We start from the raw sequence: 5,661 nt of genomic DNA on the forward strand, positions 1-5,661 counted from the left end.
CCAAATTATGCCTTATTTCTATACACATTCCTTTCCCATCTGCAAAAACCTCCTCTACAGAAAAAGTATTCCTTTTTGTTTTAATGCACTCATTTAAACCTTGGCTCTTTCCAAAAAGGATTTGAGTTTGCATGCAAAAACATACATGTGGCAGCAGAATGAGAAAACAAGAAAAGCAGGTGAAGGGGAAACATGGGGAGGGAAAGAAAAGAAAGTCAAGGGTGAGAGTCTCATAAATATGTAGGCTAGGAGGCCCTGAGCACTGTTAGTGGTGGACTGAGAATTAGATGCTGAGCTTCCTGGCAGCCAATGCAAAGAGGAAAATGTGATCAATTACATCAGTGGCTTTCAAACTTTCTTGTATTCAAAAGTAAGCATATTGTACTTGCTTTGGCAGCACATATACTCAAATTGGAATGATATGGAGATTAGCGTGGCCCCTGAGCAAGGATGACATGCAAATTTATGAAGCATTTCACGTTTCTATACAGATCCATTAAAAAGACTAAAAAGGAAGCATAGGGAATTCCCTAGCAATCCAGTGGTTAGGACTCTGCACTTTTGCTGCGGAGGGCCCGGGTTCAATGCCTGGCTGGGGAACTAGGATCCCACAAGCCTTGCTGCATGGCCAAAAAAAAAAAAAAAAAAGGCAAGCATATATAGAATCACCATATGGAAAACAGAGGCGAAAAGTCCCAGGCTCTGTTGAAGAGCTCATATTTTCCATTTTTAACCCATCCACCTGGAATCACCCTTGTTGCCCTGGCTTATAAATGAGACAGCAACCCCAGTTTGGCCTGAAAAGTCCAAGGTAATAAATGGCTAGATGACTGTTTTTCATACTGTCTCTGGAATGGATAAATGTGTCAGAATTAAAAGATAGCTTATGCTTTAGCATCAGAGGGGAAAAGTGAAATAAAACTGTGTTGTCACCTGCCTGGTAGTGAATAAACAGCAGAGATCGAAAAAAAAAAAAAAATCTCAGCCTCGTGGCTTGCACCTTTCTCCTGCAGGTACTTATAAAGGGTCTTGCAGGAGCACCCAGAGCTCTGCAGAGTCAAGCTTGAAAGTCATGGATTTCAAAGTGCTTCACTGTGTTCGTGATTCTCAAAGCCTATAAGATAGAAACCAACAGAACTACTTGAACAAATCAGAACGCTTCCTGATATTGGTACAGGAGAGAGTGGAACTTTTGAGAGTGAAATGGGCACTATTAATAATAAAGCATGTTTGGGGTTAGCAGATGTGAACTAGTATATAGAGAAAGGATAAACAACAAGGTCCTACTGTGTAGTACAGGAACTATGTTCAATATCCTGTGATAAACCATAATGGAAAAGAATATGAAAAAGTATATACATGTATAACTGAGTCACTTTGCTGTACACCAGAAACTAACACAAATTGTAAATCAATTATATTTCAATAAAAAAAGCAAAAAATCAAATCAAATAAAGCATAAACCAGGACTGTTCCAGGCAAACTGGGACAGATGGCCACCCTGCCTAAACAGGATGATTTAGATATGTCCTGAGGACAAAAGACGTGTGAAATTCAAGCAAGTAATCACACGGGAGGCGGTAACAGACATCCATGAGTAGACCAGGGGCTGTGAGCAATCCTTCTTAAAATTATAAAATCATCAGCATAACAATTCGTGGTGTGGTTCGGGGCATCCCATCCACATTTCTGACAAGACTCCAGTCAGCCCTCTTGCCCAAATCTCTGGTTGTTATGCAACGTCATCGTCCTAAAAAAGGGTCTCCCCAAACCAGGTGGGCTGACATGATGGATTCCTAACATGCATATCGAGAGCGCTTTCCCTTGATGTCTGCAGGTTCTTATCTCTTACTCTGCTGGAATCTCTAGAACATATGCCAGGGACCTCTTTGGCAATCTGCTTAAGTCTAAGGACATCTTCTCAGAAAAATGCTTCTATATAAACAAAAACGCTTATAATGCACATAGGGTGCTGGGAAACTGAATACTGATAAGAAACAATTTAATGTCTTATTTTTTACTGATAAGAAAAAAATTTACCTCACATTATTCACAAAAATTAACTCCGAATGGATCACAGCCCTAAATGGAAAGCCTAGAACCATAAACCTTCCAGAAGACAACATAGGGAGAAAATCATTGCAACTTTGCAGTAGTCAAACATTTCTAAGAACACTGAAAGTACAAACCATGAACATTGGTAAACTGAGCTTTGTCAAAATATAAAACTTTTGTTCTTCAAAAGACAAAACTGAGAAAATAAAGAGCAAGCTATAGACTAGAATATAATACTTCTATCATACAGATATAAAAAATATAAGGGATATATAACGATACACGAAGAACCTTAACAACTCAATAACTTTTACAAAACAAATAACTCAATTAAAAACTGGGAAAACTTTAGAACCAACACTTCATAGGAGAAGATATACAAATTGCCAATAGGCACAAAAATAGATGCTCAACATCATCAATCATCACGGAAATGTACATTAAAATATAATGATGGGCTTCCCTGGTGGCGCAGTGGTTGAGAGTCTGCCTGCCGATGCAGGGGACACGGGTTCGTGCCCCGGTCCGGGAAGATCCCACATGCCGTGGAGTGGCTGGGCCCGTGAGCCATGGCCGCTGAGGCTGCACGTCCGGAGCCTGTGCTCCACAACGGGAGAGGCCACAACAGTGAGAGGCCCGCGTACCGCAAAAAAAAACCCCAAATATATATATATATATATATAAAGAAATACCACTACGTAGCCATTAGATTGGCTAAAATTAAAAAGACTGACTGTACCAAGTGCTGACAAGGATATGGGGCAGCTAAACTCTCATACACTGCTGGCTGGGATGTAAAATGGTGCAACCGCTTTGGAAAACAATTTGGCAGTTTCTCAAAAAGTTAAACATCCCCCCACCATATGACCCAGCCATCTGACACCCAAGAGGAAGGAAAACACAAATCCACGCAAAGAACTGTATACGAATGTTAATAGTAAGTCTATTTGTAACTGCTAAGAATTGGAAACAGTGAAACTATCCATTAGCAGGTAAATGAATAAACAGATTGTGGTATATCCATGCAATGGATTACTACTCAGCAATAAAAGAACGTATGATACACACACAACATAGATGAATATCAAAATCTTTATGTTGAGTGAAAATGCCAGAAGCCTCACTCTCCCCAAAAAGACCCAACACATGATTCTAATTATATAAATTTCTCAAAAATGCAAACTAATTTACAGTGACAGAAAGCAAAGCAATTGTCACCTGTAGGTGGGTGTGGAGGGAAGGATGGATTACAGAGGGGCTCAGAGAAACTGCTGGGGATGTGATGGAAAAGTCCAGTGTGTGAATTGTGTTGATGGTTTCATGGTATATATATATATATGTATGTGTATCAAAAATGATAACATTTAACCCTTAAAATATTTCCAGTTTATTATACTTCAATTATACCTCAATAAAAATATTGAAATATTATGATGGAGTCATGTGAGTTCCTTTATTAGTACATTAAATAGTGAGATCTAGCAGCAGGCCTATAAGTTCCGTAATGTTGAAGTACTGCTGAATATAAAGATATTTCAAGGTGTTTGCAACAGCCATAATGTGATATGGAAATACCTGCGATTTCTACTGGCAACAGAGTCAATCAAGGTCCTGCTCATATACTATGGTTTATTGCCACATTCACATTTGAAGGGAATGCTAAATTTCACTTAGAAGTTGGTGAAAATAAAGATACATTTTTTACATCCAACTTTACAGACTCCCTGAATTCTATCCACACACCCCAAGTTAAGAAGTCTAGTTGGGAACAGCCTCGTTACCTGAGGGTAATAATCCCCCTAGAAGATAAGAATCTTTAAACCCCAGGAACATTTAGAGTTAACTATAGAAATAGCCTAAATGGGAAAGCAATTTTATCAGGAAGCATATTTTAAATGAGATAAGATTCAGAAATAAATGTGGAAATACTCAACAAGGTCAAAATCATCACATTAATATGTTTTGTTAAGAAGGAAAGTGTTCATATTTAGTAATTTACATACTTTAAGAGACTTATGTTTAAGAGACTTAGACCTTTCAGAGTAGCATATTGGTCAGACTTGTTAATTATCATTTTGAATGTAACTGAAGCATTGCTTAAATGTGCAATTTTTACCTCAATGTCTAAGTTTTTTTTAATTTTATTTTTTATACAGCAGGTTCTTGTGAGTTATCTATTTTATACATATTAGTGTATACATGTCAATCCCAATCTCCCAGTTCATCCCACCACCACTGCCCCCACCAAAGTCTTACTAAGTTTATATGCAATCATTTGGAACACTTAAGAGAATTTAAGATTTACTCTATGTGACCTGATAGATTTATAAGATTGATTGAGAAGTAGAAACATTGAATAATTAAAGTACTTGCAAAGAAAATCCAGATTATCAAATTTAGAAATGCAGTTTCAAGTGGCTTAAGGCATTTACTTAGCTAAGTTTATAAGTGGGACCAAACATGAATCCATGACTTCCTTAAAAACAACAGCTGAATTTGTTACTGTGCTCTTAGAAATGGAACAATAGATTTCAAAAAGGAAACTTAAAAACCCAAGGGGGAGAAGCTAGGTTTGGTAAATGGTAACTTTAGTAATTGAAAATTGTTTCCTAGAACTTGTGTACAGCTTATTCTGTACACAAAAACCACTCAGACACATGTAGAGCAAGCAGTATGGATGACTGAAAATGGAATAAGCCGCAGGAAATCCAGGATCCTTCTCTCATCCCATGTTTAGTTTTGACCTAAGCGTCCCCCCCTCCCCTTATTTGGACCTCTGCCATTAAGAAATTAGCCACAAACACAAGAAAATTCTTTTTAGTGACCTAAGGAGAAGAAAGGTCATTCATTACACTCGGATTAGGAAAAAATTTAAAATCGTGAACCACTTAATTTTTCAGAACAGTGGAATCTAAACAATAGCTACACTGGTGAACAAATGCGGATTCATTGCCAAAACCCCAGTTGGTTTGGACAGCATTTCTTCCTGGTTGCTTCAACAGAGCTGAATCGCTTGGCCTTCTCTCTCCAACAGTGTAGAAAAATCCCAAGGGGAATAAAATAGTTGTACTATAAGCATTTTTAACAATCTGCAACATTAATGGCAGTTAAATACCTATATACAAACTTCCCTCCTCATAGAATTACTGGGAAGATCAAATAAAATAATTTTTTATAATCCCCCCAGTTGGAATGATGACTTTTTACCAGATAATTATCTTTCAGCATTTAGTAATTGCATTATTTAGGTTATCAGTTTGGCTGCTGTGACAGAAAGACATTCCCCAAAAGTGGCTTTTATTTGATGCACTTTCCTTTTTCCCCCTTAAAAGTCTGGGTTGGTAGTTGATGGCTGGTTTGGAGGCTCCACAATCATCTGGGACCCAGGGTCCTTCTGTTTTGTTGCTCTGCCATCAACTAGTGGCTTCCATTTCATAGTCCAAGATGGCTGCCCTAACTCCAGTAATCACATCTGCATTCCAGCCTGCAGGAAGGGGGAAAAGAGCTGTAGGACTCACTCTTTTCTCCTAACGGATCTGCCCAGAAATTGAACGCATCACCTCAATCACGTTCTATTGACCAGAATTTAGTGCTCTACTGTGTCTA

At 38.2% G+C, this 5,661-nt stretch overlaps 1 non-coding gene across 1 annotated transcript; it reads left to right on the forward strand.

Moving 5' to 3' along the window:
• The first annotated feature begins 381 nt into the window (after positions 1-381).
• On the forward strand, positions 382-485 carry LOC117202522 (U6 spliceosomal RNA). Its single transcript, XR_004484945.1, has one exon. It is a non-coding gene; the product is annotated as a U6 spliceosomal RNA (small nuclear RNA).
• Positions 486-5,661: the final 5,176 nt, after the last annotated feature.

Source organism: Orcinus orca, chromosome 16 (genome assembly GCF_937001465.1).
Source record: "Orcinus orca chromosome 16, mOrcOrc1.1, whole genome shotgun sequence".
NCBI lineage: Eukaryota > Metazoa > Chordata > Mammalia > Artiodactyla > Delphinidae > Orcinus > Orcinus orca.